Consider the following 19,166-nt stretch of genomic DNA (forward strand, 5'->3'; position numbering starts at 1 on the left):
TCCCGCACTTCCATAATGCAGCTGGAACAGAAAGGGCTTTTCAGTCCTCTTTGGAGTTCTTTGCAGCCACCTTTATTAAGTTGTCCCTTGCCTTGTCAGAGCATCATCATCACATCTTTGTCGTATGCAATTTTTCAGTGCTGCTTTTTAGATTTACAGCTAGCAGAAACAGCAGTTCACAAACTCATTATAACCCTCATCAGTGCGGGAATAAGTTATAAGTGATTTATATCTTCTTGAACTCAGAAAAGAATGCACCCATACAACTCATTTTGCATTGTTTATCTCAGGAAGTGAAATATGTTTTACTTAGAAAAGGTGCCTGAAAATTCCCTCCGGCACGTGAATATCTGAATGTTCTGCTCATTTGGATCCCCTCCCCCCCCCCCGTCATGAATAATAGTCACATTTTTGAATTCTCAGGATTTGTGATGCATATTCAGAGCCACTGTGAAATCTTCCTTGATTTGTTTTGTCTCACTTGCCAGAATTAATATCTGGGTGAATCACAAAATATGTCTGCCCAAAATACAGTCAGATAGTATGTTGGGATATTTCATTCTGTTTCAAATCGTGAGTAAGAGATTGCCTGTAAAATGTGCAGAACTGAAGAAAGCCTTGCACTTTTAGAGTAGATCAGGACAAAATGCAACCCTTAGCCTTGCATGGCAGCTTATGATGGTAGCAAATGGGTTTTATAGAATCATAGAGTTGGAAGGGACTCCAAGGGTCATCTAGTCCAACCCCCACAATGCAAGAATCTCTACTACAGCATCCACAACAGCTGACCATCCAACCTCTGCTTAAAAACTTCCAATGAAGGAGAGTCCACAGCCTCCCCGAGAGAGTTCATTCCACTGATGTTTAGTTGGAATATCCTTCCTTGTAACTTGAAGCCATTGGTTTGAGTCCAGAGCTGGAGAAAACAAATATACTCCCTTCTCCATGTGACAGCCCTTCAGATATTTGAAGATGGCTCTCATATTATCTCCTCTCAGTCTCTTCAACAGTTCCTCATAAGGCTTGGTTTCCAGACCCTTTTTCATCTTGGTTGCCCTCCTCTGCGCACATTCCAGATTGTTAATATTCTTCTTAAATTTGGTGAGTTACACACTCATCTTCTCTGGGGCCAAACCAGATGTAACGTGGCAGATTCGGGATCTGGATGATCCATTTAAACAAGATTAATGGCATCTGTAATGAGATTTATCCATAGCCATCTCAGTGGATGCCTGTCTTTTCTCACACAAATGTCCTTATCTAAGTCACTTATCACCAGTGCTATTTTCCCCAAGGGGGAGGGACTTACATCTGGGTAGCATCTGACTTGGCAAGTGGGACGGAAGCTCTGCTCCACTGGCCCTCTTAATTGGGGATCTGGCCAAGACCAGATTAAGGTGGCTGAAGGCCCTGGTTCAGTTACCCAAACAGGGCACCCTTTCCCTCCAAAGGCAAATAAGGGAATACAAAATAAGTCTAACAGATTTATTCTGGCATCATAACAGCTACAAAAAACATCAACCTAAAAATATTTTGGGTATGTAGGGTTTTACAACTCTCAGCCTAAACTACCTAAAACCTAAACAGAAATATTTTGCCAATACTGATAAAAAGAAAAGGCTTGAGCATGTTCAGTTTCACTCTTTTAACTCATTAAATCAGTTGGCCACACTTTCTACCCTAACCATACACATGTGGCATATTAAATGTAAGCTCTCGTCTCCCCAGTTCTCCATCTGGCAGCCCACCTTTCGCACTGGCGGAGGAAGAGGAGTGCGGGGGGAGCGCACCGCCCCCGGCAGCACAATCCCAGCATGGTGCCATCACAGCTGCCCCACCCCCCGAGCTGGGCACCCCACCCCCAGGACGTGTGCCACATCCCTGCGGACAGTATGACATACCCCCAGGACGCACGCCAGCCCCGCCCCCGCCTGCTCTCCACCCCCCGGTGCTGGAGCATGAAGCTCCGCCACTGACCACCCCCCTTGGGAATCTGCTCCATAGGATTTGCGGCTTCTTCCAGAACTGCAGGAGGTGGTGCTTTAGGCTTCAGGGAGAAGCAGGAACCCTTCCATTCACAGAACAGCAGCTGTAAATCCAACCATAATATTTTACCAGTTTTTAAGCATTTATCTTATTTTATGTTTGAGATTAATTTCCAACCTTATTAACACATCAACATTTCATTCCAGAGATTTCTACACACAGACCCATTTTGCTTCCCTAACCAAGCTTTTGCCTGAGCACAAAAATCCATTTACCCACTAAACTGAATTCAGAAAAAGCAATTCTATTTGAGGATGTGGCTTCATCAGTAAACCTGTCCTCTCTTTTTGCATCCTGATTCAATTTATCTTCACCTGGATAAAAGAAAAGAACTGAATGAGAATGAGAATGGCCCTTGGTTGTTCTGATAAGGGGGGGGGGGGACATAGTGAGAGTCCTTTTCAGTAAAGGATTGAGAGAAAACAATGTGCTACTCTAACTACATTGCTTCAGCTTCCTTACACACACACACACACACACACACACACACACAAATTGTCAAGTTGAAAGGGACCCTGAGGGTCATCTTGCTCAACTCCCTGCAATGCAGGTATCTCAACTAAAGCATCCATGACAGCTGGCCATCCAACCTTTGTTTAGAAACCTCCAAGGAAGGAAAGTCTATTCCACTATAATATATATTAACATACCTTCATGATGGAGCATCACCAACATTAAGAGTAGACCTTTTTGAAATGTTGTGATAAACTTTTAACATTTCTTAGTTTTTCAATATCTAAGGTTATAGTTGCCTACAGCAGTGTTTCCCAACCTTTTTTGGGCAAAGGCACACTTGTTTGATGAAAAAAATCTCGAGGCACACCACCATTACAGCCCCGTGACGTCAGCGCGCAGCGTCACGCCGGGAGGGACGCACGAAAGTGTAAGTTTCAATTTTTTTCCCTCCCCCTTGCCGGGGAACCTCCAAGCTTTGGGGGTGGGGGGGGGAGGAGGCAGCAAAGCGAGGGACTGAGGGACTCCTCCAACGACAAGGGTTGGGGAAGAAGAGAAAGGGCTATTCCGCTCCAGTCATGGGAGGGGAATATGTACTGGCCCAACTGGTGTGCGGTCTTCGGAAAGCGGGGTGCGGGAAGGAAGCCTAGGCTCGGGGTCCACCGACCTCGGCGGAGAAAGGCAACAACCGGAGCCGATGACGAGCCGGCGCGTGATTGCAGCGGCTGGCCTCGAGCTCGGGAAGCTGCGCGCGGCGATGTTGACGCGGGGCGCGCGAGAGCTTGGGGGCGGGGCGGGAGAGAGAGAGAAAGAGTTGGCAGCACCAGGCGCTGTTACTTATTGCGCTGTGGACGCTGCCAGCAACTGCGGTGGTTGTGCGGTGGCCGCCGCCACAGAACGTCCTCGTCAGCCAGCTGAGCTGCCTGGCGGCGTAGGGAGCCAAGAGGCGGGGCTTCCTTTCTGAAGGAGCTGAGGGTGGGGGTCATCCGGCGCCTTTGGCGAAACTGTAAATAAAAACTGTAAATAAAAACTGTGGCTGCATTGTAGCTACATCCCGGCCTCGGATCCCCGCGGGATTTGCCTAATCCTTTGAAAGCCCCCTCCCCTCCCCATTGTTCTGTCGGGGGTCCCGCGCCCCCCTCTCGCCTGTCCCCCGGGCTTTGTTCTCGATTTGGAGAGGCGGCGAGGCTCAGCTCCGGCTCCGGGAGAGGGAGGCTGCCTTCCAGCCCGCCGTGCGCCCCGGGAGCCTGGACGGCGGGGACGGGAAGGAAGGCGCTTTGGGGGGCGCGGGGCGCCGTCCCGCCGCCGCCTCTCCCAGCAGCCCGGCAGGTAGGGGAGGGCGCGGAGGGACGCCCGGCGCGGAGCTGGGAGCCTCCGCGAGGCCCCGGCTCGACGGGGCGGGATAAAAAGGCGGCGCCGGCTCGCAGCGCCTCCCCGAGCGCCCTTTGCACTCCGACCGGCGGAAGCGGAGGCTACGCGGCTGCGGCCGCCCAGCCTGGCCGGGGATGGCGGGCGCCAGGTACCGGCAGCCCTCGAGGGGAGGCGCCGGCGGCGTCCAGGGACCGCGCCCGCCCGGCCCGGGAGGCGGTGCAGCGCCAGATGTTGCCGCTGCTGGAGAGCCTCCGAGCCCCGGGAGGCTGCGGTGGCGGCGGCGTCCAGGCGCGCTGGGGGATGCGGGAGCCGAGGGGGCGCCCGTGGGGGAAGGGAAGGGGAACCCCCTCCTCTGCAGCGGGGCCCGAGGGCCTTGATCCAGATGGGCCGTGGCGCTCCAGCGTCTCCTCCGGTGGAGAGCGGGCGACCTCCGGTTGGGGGGCAGCAGAGGTGCCAAATGGATTAAAATATTGGGGGGCGCCCAGGTAAGCCCCACTCCAGGATAGATGGATTTCTATCCTCTGGGGGTCCTCCGGCGCCTTCGGCGAAACGGCGCCGGCCCAGAGCGCTTCTAGGAGGCTGCCTTTGTGCGCGCCCTCTTTCCCTCCCTCCAGCCCCGTGTCACATGTGGAAAAGGGGGCTGGATCCAGTGACGCAACTCGGAAAACTGTTAGGGAAGCCAGAGCAGGAAAGTAAGTGGGAGGCGGCGTCGCCGCTTTAACCCACGTTTCCTTTTTGAAAGAGAAACCAGTGTTTCCCAACCTTTTTTGGACTCGCTCCCGGCACACCAGGCAACATCTCGCGGCACACTAGTGTGCCGCGGAACACCGGTTGGGAAACACTGGCCTACAGAGCAACCATGGAAATTGTGTGCATGCCCCCGTTCTCACTGGGGTGGGCAGTATCCCCTTCAAGTGCAGGTGGTGGCTAATAGGACTGACTGCTTGGGTGGCCAGTGAGGGGAGGCAGGGCCACATGTGTGGCCTCCTGCCAGTCACCCTGCTATGCTTAACTGGGGAGAGGCAAAGCAGTGGGGAGTTGATGCAGTGTGAGTGTAGCTGCAGAACCAAGGCAGCATTCCCACCACGGTCCTCATCCTGCCCCAGTGTCTCCACCGCCTTGCCCTTCTCCCTCCTGGTCACACAATGCGACTGAATGCTATTTCATATTCTTTAAATCCTGGCAGAGGGCTAAGCTGGAATCCTCCTCCCTAACATCTAACTTACCGTGTGGGGAATTTTATTTTATATGAGCCAAGATTCATGTTAGGCAACACTCATACTCTGAAGTGGTGAAGCCCAGACACAGTTTTAGCACCTTGGTGAGATATGAGAGGGGTAAGAGAGTTATGTACCATGAACATGGATTTTAACATTTAATAAGCCACAAGCGTATAGAGTAGAATGTGTGGCCAACTGGCCACCACCTATTGATAGTCTGAGAAATGGATACAGATATTTCCCTCTGCAAATTTGTCCTGGATTTTGCAGCAATAAAGCAACCCAAACCACGGATTATGAAAAATCTTTCATCAATAATATTTTTGCGTTCTTAGCTATTTTTCATTAGCTATTCTATATCACCACAGTGGATGAAGTATTGTTTGTGGGGGTTTTTTAAAAATAAAATAAAATCTTTGAGCCCAAGAAAGGGCTTATTAGAAATATTTTAAATACATTACGAAAAATGTTTAGGTGAAATAGCAGGTCAGAATGTACAACCTGCACACCTTAAAAACACAACCTTTAAAGCACATTAGAAGCACCTTCTTTCCCCTCAAAAGAATTATGGGCTCTGTAGTTTGCCTCTCACACAGCTACAATTCCCAACAACCTTTAACAAACTACAATGCCCAGAATTATTTGCAGGAAATACTCTGCTTCAACTGTGCTTTAAAGACATAGTGGTTACAAAGTTTATATCAACATATTTTACTGTTGTAGTCTTCTTTAAAGTTCTTAACTTGATATATTGCTTTGGGAACTTTTTGTATATGTAGTCTCACAAATAGAATGTGTGGGGGGGAGAGGGAGAAATAAGGAAGAAAGGGCACCAAATAGATTTATTGGATGTTGTACTTTATTTAGAAATCATTGGAACACAAGATTTTGAGATAATGTTTATGCTCAACACTTTGCTTTCACTCATATGAATTTTTCATGCAGTTAATTCACATAGTTTTGTAATTAGGATAGGCAACATATATTTGTTTTTTGTTTTTGTTTTGTGTCATTCTATTGCAATTCATTTTCATGTGAAAAGAAAATTTAAAGAAGAAAGGGGCCCTGTTCTCTTCCTGGCCTTCACCCACAGATGGGTCACCTGGAGGAGGAACCCTGAAAATTATCTAAGTGCACAAACAGAAGGCATACTACTATTACAATCAAACCCCAGAATCTATTCCTCTCAAGTGACAGATTTATTTTGATTTATATATAACTTTAACAACATTGCTGAATGGCCCCCAATTTTACTGCCCTGTTCCCTGTGGCTCAGTTGTTTCAGCTGGGCTTCTGCTTTATGCAGCTTAGAGCCTTTTTGCATAGAAATCTTAACTAGTTTCTTTTTCCTCACTGAACTGTTCACCTCAGCTGTCTCCAGCTTGGCTTGAATCTTAGATCAATTATGCTGTGTGCAGGGTTTTTAAATAGTTTTGTGTCAGAGTGACCTGGAACTGTAGCATCGGAAGCTCTGGGCAGATATCCAACATCAGCAAAATGTAACAGCAGAAGATAACAGAGTACAGGCCTATGGAGAACACGGATGCCGCAGTTCATATCATGGCCAATGGCGAGCTCAAGGGTGTGACCTGATAGGGGGGTTGCAGTTTGCTCCTATGATCCTCCTATGTGTGCATACAAAACACACACACACACAGACACACACACACACACACACACACACACGTATGCTGGAAACATGAATGTGCCCCATGTTTAATATTTGATGCAACTAAAATCAGTTATTTTAATATCAAGCTTCCCCAACTTGGTGCCTTCCAGATGTGTAGGACACAACTCTCATCAGCCCCAGCCAGCTGTAGCCTCAAACATCTGGAAGACACCAGATTAGGGAAGGCTGGTTTAATATAATTGCTGCATCTTGCTTTTTGAAAAAAGCCTATTAAAGATAATTTATTTTGTGTTGTTCTTTGGCACTTTAGCACTCTACTGTATCTTTCTAGTGGCTTGTCATGAGAGTCCAAATAATAGCAGCAGCAGATATTAGTCTGACATCACAATCATACTATAATTTGGGTTATTTTGTTAATCATTAATCTGCTACAATAGGCAAAGTTAGTCTTCTGCCGCTGAAACCTTTCTTTCCAGCATTTGCTGCTTGTTCTGTCCTGGAGGAGGCATGTGTCAGATTTGCTTGTGCCCTAGAAGAGGTAAAGCGAGGCAGGCAGGCGACTCTGGCAGCCAGATGGCAAGAAGCAGGCTTGGTGAACTGGTAACTGGTGAGCTGACAGGCAAGGAAGCAGGTGGAGGCAGCCTGTTAACAGCGAGGTCCTTGCCCAATGAGAGGGGTAGCGAGAGGGGTGGGCAGCAGAAGAGCGAGAGACACTTTCTCCCTCATGCAGATCAGGGCACAGTCGTGGCTGCAGCCAGGATTTTTGTTGGGGGAGGCAATGCTTTGCTGGGGGGGGGCAGAACCGTCATGATTGGTCAATTAGTTAAGTATTTCTATTGTTTTACTTGATGGGGGGGACTGCCCACTGCTCCCCCCCCCCCGGCTATGCTCATGGGCACAGTGTCAATAATCGGATCCAAGACACAGTCATAGAATCATAGAATTGTAGAGTGGAAGGCATCCCAAGGGGCACTTAGTCCAAGCCCCTGCAATGCAGGAAACTAAAATATCCATGACAGATGGCCATGAAAGAGCCCACAGCCTCCTGAGGGAGACCATTCCACTGTTGAACAGCTCTTACTGTCAGAATGTTCTTCCTGATGTTTAATCATATAACAACAACAACAACAACAACAACAACAACAACAACAACAACAACAACAACTTATTATTTATAACCCACCCATCTGGCTGGGTTTCCTCAGCCACTCTGGGCAGCTTCCAACAAAAATTAAAAATACAGTAATATATCAAACATTAAAAGCTTCCCTAAACAGGGCTGCCTTCAGATGCCTTCTAAAAATTTGGTAGTTGTTTATTTCTTTGACATCTGACAGAAGGGCATTCCACAGGCTGGGCGCCACTACCGAGAAGGCCCTCTGCCTGGTTCCCTGTAACTTCGCTTCTCACAGAGAGGGAACCACCAGAAGGCCCTCGGAGCTGGACTTCAGTGTCTGGACAGAACAATGGGGGTGGAGACGCTCCTTCAGGTATACTGGGCTGAAGCTGTTTAGGGCTTTAAAGGTCAGCACCAACACTTTGAATTGTGCTCGGAAATGTACTGGGAGAATCTCCTTTCTTGTAACATGAATCCATTGGTTTGAATGCTACCCTGCAGAGCAGAAGAAAACAAGCTTGCTCCATCTCCCATGTGACAGCGCTTCAGATATTTGAAGATGGCTATTATATCTCCTCTGTCTGCTCTTTTCCAGGCTAAACATACCCAGCTCCTTCAACTGCTCCTCATAAGGCTTGGTTTCCAGACCCTTGATCCTCTTAGTCACCCTCCTCTGCAGTCTCATGTTGTTGCCTCAGCCCCCAATTTGTTTGTTTTTTGCAAGCCAAGCCAAGCACAAGCCTAGGAAGATGTCCTCCTCAACTGGGGCAGGGAGAAATGGGAAGGTGTGTAAAATAGTGAAAACGTTCCAGAAGGCTTGTAAATGCCATATTGGTGTCCAGATAACCCCAGGATTTAATTGAGTGCTGCCAGAGTGAGCACATATGTGTTTATCTGCTTTGAAGAGTTAGCTTTGGTTCAGTTAGCTGAGAGAAGAGAGGCTTCTCATGCTTCCTGTCTGTTAGCTACTCCCTCATATAAGAAATGGATGAGAGTTGGGCAGGAACCTCCAAGCCAGGGGCGATTTAATTGGGCTACTGATGCCAGTTTACGTAGCTTGCTTTTGAATAAGCAATGCCTAAATGCTTTCCCTGGTGTGGACAAGTCGTGATGACTACTTGCTCCTTTGGTCTGCCCAGAGTCTACAATGGCAGCAGGGCTTTGCAGGCAGTGTTGTAAGTTTGCCTTTTCTTCAAATAAAGCACTAGACTTTATCATTCTGGCATTTTCAGCATCCTTCTTTGGTACCTGCACCAAACCACCAAACCACAACCAAGCAAGAGATTGCTCATTTTGACAAAGATCCCCAGCTTTCAATCAGAGTTAATTCCCCCACCTCAGGACTCTCCGGTGACAGTATTTGGGTGGGGAGAGAGATATCCACCTAAATTGAACAAGTTGGCTCTATACGGTCTTTCATCTTACATGTGTCTTACAAGGAGGATGTTTACTGCAGACTTACTGTTCTTCGTCTCCCCAACTTCACCATATATCACTTGTGTTCCAAGTATTTTGGCAAGTGAGTCACAGCCCTGTCTGCCATGTTAGTGAGACATGTTAGTGAGACATATCCTATTAACACTCTGCTTTTTAAAGGAGAGTTGGATGTAAACAAATGGAAGGAGTGGGGAAACAAAGAGTTGCAATCACTGTAGTTTGGTTTCACCTGTCTCCTGCTGAAACATTGCAGCCAATGGCAAGCAGATGGGGCATCCAGATAAGGAGAGCTACTCGATTTCCACATCTGTCATAGTCATGCCACCCAAATGGGAACAAGAAGGGGGAGGCGGGATGTCCTTCTAATCTGTTCTGAGCTCCATGCGGCAAAGAGGAAATTAAGACTGCAGCCATAGGCCCACTTACGTGGAAGTAAGTCCCATTGAGGTCAATGGGACTTACTTCTGTATAGGCATAGGATTGCATCGTTTATAGATCAAGACAAAAGGAATTAGTTCAGTTCTGGGTGGTTGTTATACAGAAAAGGATTTCTTCACACAGCACATCATGTCGTGGTGGTGGCTTACACACCATTTTAGAGGTGATTGGGCAAAGCCCTTTTGTTTTGATAGCCTCCACAACTGCAGCTCATTCAGAGGCAGCCTCTCTCTGAAGATGCTGAAGGAGACAGACAACAGCAAAGCGTCGCTGGCCTCAAACCCTCCTTATGGGCTTCATTCTGCATCTGGAGGCCATTGTGGGAAGCAGGATGCTGGACTCGATGAGCCCTTGGCATGATCCAGCACAGCTGCTCTTATATTCCAAGGGATCCCCACCCTCTTTTAAAGAAAAGATTGCTCCTTTGTGTCTGGTTTCTTGAATCCAGTTTACTTTGAACACAGCTCAGTGCTTCAAGAACCTTGGCAAACACCACTGTCCTGCAGCATGGGGGGTTTTATTCTGCATGCCATGCACCTGACAGGAAAAGGAAGCATTTTACCCCTCTCTTCAGCCCAAAAAAGTTTCCAGATTTCTTTACAGTGATAAGACTAGACAGTCACAATGTGGGTCTTCCTTTGAGGGGGGAACACAATTGGAGGTTGCTGTGCTCCAGCAGTCCCTGAAGTAGTTCCCTCTGAGATGGCCCACTGCTGCTGCAGGATCTGTGCAGGAAACAGGAGTAATGGTCATTATTATCATTGTCATCATTAATGATGAATACAAGTAAACATTCATGCATATGTATACAGTATAGGGATAAGCTGTCCCCCTTACTTTTTTAGGCTGTTTATGGGCCTGAGGTGTCGGGCACTGCCAGGTTCTTCCAAAGTTCAGCCTCTCTTGGGTATAAATAATGAGTTGTTGTTGTTGTTGTTGTTGTTGTTGTTGTTGTTGTTGTTGTTGTTGTTGTGTCTTATGGACTCTTGCCTGTTTTCTTGAGAGTTGCCTTTATTGAGCTGCGTTTCCAAGTGATGTCCACTGCACTCTGGGATGGCTGCTACAAGAAGGTTCTGTACGCAGACAGACTTTGTGGTCAGTCTCAGGGAAAGACATCGCTCATTATTTGTTCGCCTGCCCCTTATCTAGAAACACACAAGATCACTTTCTGAAACCTTTGTTCACACAAGCGAGCAGGTACACCCTGGTAGAAATGGTCCAGTTTCTTTTGGGTGACAATAATAGCTTCAGAACACAGAAGGCAAACATCTATGCACTGACTGCAAAAAAAGGAAGGAAGGAAGGAAGGAAGGAAGGAAGGAAGGAAGGGGGAGTTAAATTATATCTCTGTAAATTGTGGTGGTGATTGAAAGGTTTAATCTGAAATCAAGCTGGATTTGAGTTTGTTGGTGTCTCTGGTAACCTCTCACATGTTGGCTTATATTATGGATGTATGATCAGTATTGTTTAATTGGTACTGTTGCTATGGGTTTGTCATGACCTTTGGCTAGAATAATAAACTTATGAAATGAGCAAGAAATGGGAGGTTGGCTCACCCTCCAGCAAGGCCGACTGCATGGCTGCTGAGCAGCACCTGGCACAAACTGTGCACGAGTCCTCTACGCATCTCTGCCATGAAATGCTACAGGGATCTCCTTGTCAGAGAAAGGGGAGGGTTTCATATTTTCATTCTGAAGACATGAGGACATCAGCCCTGGGGTTTCTATTCCAAGTACATCAGCAGAGTGAAGGGGGACATGTAATGCATTGACTACAACTCAATAAACCAAGAGAATGCACAGAGACATTTCCAGACCCTGCCATGCTGATGAGCAGCAGTCCCAAAAGGGATGCATTTGTAATTAGAATTAGCTTCACGGTGAAGCAGCATCATTTGTCAAAACAGACCTCCTATTTCATGACATGGAAAGATGGCTGATTTATTTATTTCCTGCAGTTGGAAGAAAAAGGCAAACCAAATGTCCAGGTAAAGTTGACAGAGGAGTTGCTGACATGAGTGATTTCAGTATCACTAAGCAATTAGTTAAGATACGCTTGTCTCTTTCATTAAAAGCGCCATTAGACATGCAAAAAGATGATGATAGCAAATGGTTTTCCAGGTAATTCCTGATAATATTAAATGTGGTTGTCATTTCAATTGATCACCAGACAGCGTTCGTTAAATATCCATTTATCTATTTGAGCTGTTTGCTGAATATCTTGCATGGGAGATAATTAGGGCAATTTAACAAGAACTACATAGTGGCTTAAAGAGCTGCAAAATGTACGCACAAGTGTGTACATTCTCTCTGAGACTACTAAAAAGTGCAAATTATGCTCTTTTATTCTTTCTTTATGCATTTCTTTTCACTTAATTTTTAAAGTTTAATCTGTTCACAGATCTTAAGATTTCCTGACACAGAAGTTGGATTTTACTGATGGGGGAGAGACTTGGTTTATATTAGGGAACGTCTAAATACAAATTAACTTTGTTACCTACATTGAGGATCCAAATGCTATTCTACAGATACAATACTGAACTGAATGAGTGTGATACGGATCTGTAAATTCAGAATCATATTTGGTTTTCTGTGTCTTCCATACTTATAAAGAGGACACTTGGGCCTCACTGACTCACTGCCAAGGACATCAAAATGATTAAGGGACTTTTACAACACATGGAAAGCAAACATCTCTCACACACATAGTCTAAGACACCCAGATTATTATTTTTATGTCAGGAAAAGCGATATTGTTACCTCTTTCTCCTGGAAAATGGGACAGGAAGCTTACCTTATTAAAACAGCGAACAATCCCACAGAGAGCAAGACAGGGGGCTGATGGATTGGAATAATGAGGAGTGGGAATTCTAAGTAAGCCTCAGAATGGGAACTGGCAGCAAGAAGTGCTAGCCAAGGATGTAATTTGGAAAACGGGACAAACTCCCTCATGCAATTCAAGTCCCAGTTGGTGGTGGTGGAGAGTGACCACCAAGCACAGAAGTGCACTTAGATAATTTTAGACTCTGGGCATGATGGAGTTATACCCTCTCTAGGACAGAATGATTTTATGTGGGGGGGGGGGCTATTTAGAAGGTAGCATATATTACCATGAATGTATTAATGGCAATAATAATATGTTGTATTTGGGAATGTGGTATGTTAGCCTGGTGTATTTGAAGACTCTCTTGCTCATTTACTGAGTGGACCTGTGTGTGTGTGTGTGTGTGTGTGTGTGTGTGTGCGTGCGTGCGCGTGCACACACACACACACACACCCTTCAGAATATTGTATTATGCACCCTCCTGGATTTCGAAAGCATAAAGCCCTGGAGGCCTCTGGAATGATGTTCCTTCTTTCTCTCACGTACAAAATGACTGACTTCCAGAATCTTAATAGAGGCCACAGACTCGGCTATGTAGTGTGTTATAATTATGTACCATTGTAGTAATACTTTAATTCACACCCTCTTACAAATTATGCTCTTCCAGATGGGAAGGACTAATGCAAATCAGAATATAAAAGCTTCCTTGAAGAGGTGTTTTATTATTCATATTTTCAAAGCAGTCAGTGTTCAAACACCTGCTGCACACCCATCATTTTTGCACTGGTGACTAGAAATTGCTTCACAAGAAGCTGTGGGTGACTGCAGCTTCAGTTCTAAGCAGAATCTAAAGGGGAAGGCAGATAAATGATTGATGACTCTATGGTAAGTGGCTGCCAATTAGACTTCAATCAAACTGGGCTATGTCCATTCACAAATAATATTGAACTCCTGGATAATGCTGTCCAAGTTAAGTAAGAACCATGGAAGGAGGAACATTGGGATAGATGATTATTAGGTCACAAGAGATAAGAGATTTAAAGCTAGAGCTCGTCTTGTAATTGTCCAAGAGGTGCTGCTGAAAGTGGCCTCCAAGTGGTGATTGATATCTGCCTAGGCACTCACAGTGTGAAACTCCATGCCCCTACGCCACCACTGTAGCTGCCAAGGACTGAGGCGCTGAGAAGCAGAATAGCACAGCCAAGCTTTATTTGGTGCTTCAAAACCAGAGATGGCAACCTTTGACCATCCATCAGCATGGCCAATAGCCCAGGACAATGGACACTGTAATCCAACAACATGGCAGGCTCTCCAGCTCTAAGCTTAGCAGGGATGACTCGCTGCTTGGAAGCCATTTTTGATTACTGTCATGTGTGTTCTCACCCCACGTCTTCTACCAATTCTGGTGTTGCATGCATCCAGCTCCCAGGTGTTATGTACCTGAGGTATAATCATTACACATCTTACTATCCCTACACCCCTCATAGCACACTGTAACCACAATGAAACTAACTAATTAAGGTAACCATGCAGGAAGAAGTCTGGGCTTGAAACCATCTCCTGGGTCTGGTTCAAACATGCATGTTCAGCGCTTGATTTCTCACCTCTTGATTAGTTGGGATTCAGTGTCTGGCAGCTAAATGTGTGAGCTAGTTCAATTGCTGAATACTGTGTCTGATGAGATAAAATCAGGTAATATTAAAATTCAGTCTGAGATGGTACATTGACACATACACTTATGTCATAAGCTTTACTTTTTCATCATATTCTCTTTGCTCACAATGTTTTGTGCAAGTATTATCTAATTCACAACTTACTTAAGTTGAAGTTGTGTCTTCTGCTGAAGATGTACCTTTTCCTTTTGTAAGCCAAGGAACTAAAATACAAGTAATTCTTCTGAATGCAAGAAATTTAAAAATATTGCAAATGATTTATGAATCATCTCTTATCTCTACTGATTCACATCCAAGTCTCCCCCCCTGTATATATCACAGATTCATATCTTAATAATCTAAAATAACAGTAAAGCATACCCATATCTCTCTTACCCAGAAGGGTACCTCTGGAGTGTAATTCTTTTATGCTTCTTTTCTGATCCACCAAAAGACATAAGAACTAAAAACTTCAATCCCTTGACTTCCGTCAGCTGCAAGCTGTTTTTCCTTCACCTTCTACTAACTGAAGCCAGAAATACATTTCAGAACATTGTGGAAAACATCCCATGTGAACAAAACTATTGAGGTTCCTTTGTTAGGTTCCTTATCACCCACAGTTTGCAGAACTATGTTGATAGGCCCAGTCACAGGAATCAATGTTACCAAATCCAGAACAGCAGATTTACACCACAGGTATAATAATTCCCACTACAAACTTGATAAGCAAAGCAACTGGAGACTAGAGTGGACCACAAAGGAATGTTGTTAATCCTGTGCAAAGGTTTCAAATACTAGTTTTCTGTTCCTTACTTGGTGCCATCCTCAGCTGTTCCCCTACCTGCAAAGACTTCTGGAATACCACTTCCCTTTGCCATGATGTTCTGCATACCCTGCCTCTCTCAAAGATCAGAGAAGCTCATTCGATAGGAGACAGAGACCCTCCTGCCTGCCCTGTTCCTCTGCGACAGGAGGGCAACTCAGCCAATCACTAGGAGGGGCTGCCTCACTTCGCCCACATTATTTCTTAATGCATGACATAGTAGGCTTTCATGACAACACATTAGGAAATCCTTGAAATATTTTATATACAGGCACACTCTATTTGTGCGTGACTGCGCATATGTGCAGTGCTGGGATCCTGGAAATGATGTCCTGTTTGGGCTGCAGGGAAGGTCTCCATGCAAACTGGAGGGGCAGCAGGGCTTGCTCAGCTGCCGTACTAGGAAGCAGCCACTGCTGGCATGTCAGCTGTAAGGCTGTGAGGCTGAGCAGTTCCACAAAGCTCCGCTTCTCCTCCAACTTGCAAGAAGATCCTCCCTAGAGTCCAAAGAAGTCTCTTTGGGCTCTGGGGTGGGTCTCTTCATGAGCCACCAGGACTCTCCAGGGTGCTCCCCATTATACACAATTTTGCATATGTGCGCAGGGACCCAGAACAGAACCCCCACAATGTGATGTGATGTTCGGGTGTGCTGCTTATGTGTAAATCCTACATGCGGACAAAAGCAAGCATGCTAATTTCCACCCTGACATCACTATCCTGCTCATCTTCCACGAGTTAGAGAGCAAAGTATAGAGCGGGGAGCCTCCTGAACTTGTGAAGGATCTCTGTTCAGGACCCTACAAAATTGGGGATCTAATTTATGATGTCTCCCTGCTTCAGATGCCACTTCACTCTCCAGCTGGTGGGATAGAAGGAGCTGAGCATAACATGGCAATTCCCTCTTGTCCTCATAGGTAGGATTTACATAAGAACAGAACTCCCAAATAGGACTCCAAGGTTTCCTGTGTGTCTGTGTGCGCGTGCGCGTGCACGCACACACATTCTCTTAAAGAGTTTATGTGCACATATTCATACTGTGGCCTATTTCAGTGGAAAACCCCTGCCACAATAAACCATGGTTTCATATGCTGCTTAGGTGAGTGGCTTAAACTTTAGCACCCCATTTAAAATGTCATAGGAAACTGCTTTGTTTCACTGACGCAGAGTGACGCAGAGGGGAGCGCAGAGGAGGTAATGCATAAACGCAGATTGTCAAACTATTTTGTCTAAACTGGGCAAGTGTGGCCAGGTCACAAATACTCAATAAAAAGTAACTGGCAAATTATTCACAATACTCTCTCTCTCTCTCTCTCTCTCTCTCTCTCTCTCTCTCTGTGTGTGTGTGTGTGTGTGAGAGAGAGAGAGAGAGAGAGAGAATGTATTTTCTGCATTGCATGGATTGTAATGCAGTTTTTCAAAAAAGCAAAAAACCAACAACAATGCCATTCCTTAGTTCTCGTAGTATGCAGTGTTTCCCCCCTCTGGGTTCTGCTGTTAAATCTTTACTGAATGCCAAAAGGTGTATTACTAGGTATATATGTGTGTGTGTGTGTGTGTGTGTGTGTGTGTGTGTGTGTGTGTGTGTGCTGCATGACCTTAATTACAGACTGATGTACGGCCAAAGCTTAGGCTTTTATTTATTTATTAAACATTCATTCTCAGTTTACTTTACAAAATGCTTCTGAAGATAGAATGAGTGTTAATTGCAATTCACTGAGTAATTAGGGAGAAAGAGAACAAACTGCATACCTTTCAGATGTAATTAGGTGCCACTGAACATGACAACTCTAACCATTGGGTCAATTACACTACCATGCAGCTATAAATCCAGAATAATTCCACAAACGTCACTTTTCTTTTTTGCTCAAGTAACTGAGATCAGAACACAGTTCTCAGTCTCTCTCTCTCTCTCTTGTGTGTGTGTGTGTACCCCCCATTCTTTTTTTGTGATAACAACTACTTTGTATTGTTGTTTCCCCCCCAAGTTTTCTCAAGGAAGATGGGAGAGAGAAAACATTTCAAAGGCAAGTCAATGGGAGTTGGTGCATCACTGTAGTGCATAACAGTGCACTGTAGTGCATAGCAGATTCTCCCAGAACTCCAAATTCCCATCCATTATCTGAGCCATGTTTAGATTATTGGCAACAGGTCTGATTATCTGTTTGAGGAGGTGTTAAATTCAGTTCCTGCCCTCCATGAACAGATTAAAGTACCCCCAGATACCTGGGTTTTTGAATATTGAGAACCAAATACAGCAGCCTGCTACTGCTGTGACCTGACTATGTAGATGCATCATATATTGATCAATACACTTTTCCCCGCATCCTTTAAAAATGTACCATTTTAAAATGTGTCCCTTTTCCTAACTGGGGAGATTTTGAAGAGTAGAAAGGCCTCTGAAAGGCCCAAACTCTGTGGTCCTATCTATGCTACCAACAAATATAAGCTTTGTAGCACTTTAACTCTTGAACTCTTGAAGAATCCTAGGAATTGAAATTTGTGCTGAAAATTCTCTGTTGGAGATTTCTAGCTTTCTTCACAGGTAGGGAGAAGAGAAATTTGATACATTACATATTAAAAATTTATCCAATTCACATTTTCTGAAACAATATATGAACTAAAACACAGCAGCCTTGAAATTCACATTTATCTGAATTTTGTAATGCAGTTTTCCAACCATTGTTTATATGTATATGCATATACGTATTTTCATTATTTCAGGGGAAATTGTTTGCAAAAATGTGTACATTAGCAAAAAACAAACAAACCCACACATGTTTACTAGGAGAAATTCATGCTAAAAGGCTAGTGAATTGTCATGAGGATTAAACACACACACACACACGTTGCCTTAAAATGTGGAGAACTGAATTTTAGATTGGAAAAATGAAAAACTGAAAGAAGCAAAATTGACAGATCCTTCTGCCCCTGGTCATATTTCCCAGGTTTTCTGTGAAGGAGGAGATAAGGAATGACTGCTAAACCAATTTAAGTCTGTAGAACAGACAGATACAACTATGGCTTCAAAGCCAGGTTTTCAACCCTACCTTAACTCACACATAACTTGCAACCAATAATATTAGCATGTCAAGACTATTGTAAATATTTGTTCAGTCCCCGTGGTGCTTCATTTTAACCTCAATGGGAGATGGGACAAAAATTCATTGGTATATTGGGAGAAAACAAAACATGGGTCCCGTGGAGACATAAGAGGGGCCCTCTGACCTTCGGGTTGTAACTCCATGGGGATATATCTAAAATAACAGCATGGGATACAAAGTTATTTACCTCCTTTTATTATACCTATAAACCTTAAACAGCATGGAATTTAAGATTATTTATCTGCAGGTAGATTGAAAATCCATAGAGCTCCTTGGCATTAAATTCTTTTTCCATTCCTGCTGGTGACTTAGATGTGTGATGAAGTTTTCTGTAACTTTCAGTGGCAGTTCATTCCACCCCCTCTGTGTCTCAGGCTTTCCCATAGTTCTTGTCTTTGCTTGGTAGTATGTGCATTGTGTAGGTTTAAGGGCACTTACAATGCGGAGGAAATGCCTGCTGCATTTCCTGATGCATAGAACATCCTTTCAGAGGTTATAAGCATTTCCTTCTGTTAAATCCTGTTTTTAGTTTTCTTTCTTCCATAGAAAGTCCTCCAAACTTTGCTCTGTTTGCCATGGAATGTGGGGCAACACGGTGAAGACCCTTTCCATGATTCATCCCTGTTTCTGAGGGCATATGGTGCTGGTGAAGCTAAGAAGTCTTGGTCTGCTCAGTGACAGGAATCCCACCAGCTCCAGCCAGCACAGCCAGTTGTGGGTGGACTGTGGCTCAGGGGGAGAGCGTCTGCTTTGCTGGGAGAGAACCCTGCCTGAAATCTCAGAGAGGGGCTGCCAGTCAGTGTAGACCACACTAAGCTAGATGGCCCAATGGTCTGATGCAGTACAGGCAGCTTCCTCTGTCAGGGATTATGGAAGCTGCTGTCCAACATTTGCAGGGGGACGGGCTCAACATCATGGTTTTGTTCAAGGCCGCCTAGTGAGTCCATGGCTGTGGTAAGATATGAACCCAGAACTTCCCTGTTGATATTCATGGCTAGTTCCCAAGTTTCCCCCAGACCTTCTTTCATAATACTCCATTCAGTCCATCCCTG

General features: G+C 45.2%; 1 protein-coding gene across 1 annotated transcript in view; it reads left to right on the forward strand.

The window, feature by feature from the left end:
- The window catches only part of CNTNAP2 (contactin associated protein 2), a 1,020,100-nt gene that overhangs the window by 209,780 nt on the left and 791,154 nt on the right, over nucleotides 1-19,166 (forward strand). The gene's annotated exons all lie outside the window — the stretch shown is intronic.

Source organism: Podarcis liolepis (assembly GCF_965112155.1).
Source record: "Podarcis liolepis genome assembly, chromosome: 12".
Lineage (NCBI taxonomy): Eukaryota > Metazoa > Chordata > Lepidosauria > Squamata > Lacertidae > Podarcis > Podarcis liolepis.